This window comes from Palaemon carinicauda, chromosome 34, assembly GCF_036898095.1.
Source record: "Palaemon carinicauda isolate YSFRI2023 chromosome 34, ASM3689809v2, whole genome shotgun sequence".
In the NCBI taxonomy this organism is placed as follows: domain Eukaryota; kingdom Metazoa; phylum Arthropoda; class Malacostraca; order Decapoda; family Palaemonidae; genus Palaemon; species Palaemon carinicauda.
In genome coordinates this window covers 17,517,921-17,518,295 of record NC_090758.1, presented here as the reverse complement: position 1 = coordinate 17,518,295, position 375 = coordinate 17,517,921, and positions in this window count along the sequence as shown.

The following is a 375-nucleotide window of genomic DNA, read 5'->3' as shown; positions in this document are numbered from 1 at the left end:
ATATATATTTGTGTGTGTGTGTTTATGTGCGTGTTTAGGTGTGTGTGCTTGTGTGTGTGTTTATTGTCCGGACAGTATTAGCAAATATTATATAGCTCAGGGTCATCTTTCAGTGTTTTGCATGGACCTCATGACTAATGCACCTTTTTTTTATCATATTTTCCAAGCTTATATTTCTCTAATTTACCCCTTAGGTAAATTCCTAAATCTAGCCTGAATATATTGCTGCAGGTAGAAATGAGTCTTAACGGACTGGTTTATTCAAACAAGATAACAGGCATATATACAAACGGGTGATGATAACAATATCCTAAAACCTTTAACAAATATGAAATATGCAATTTTAACTTTAAACAGGTTTTTACATCATCAGCG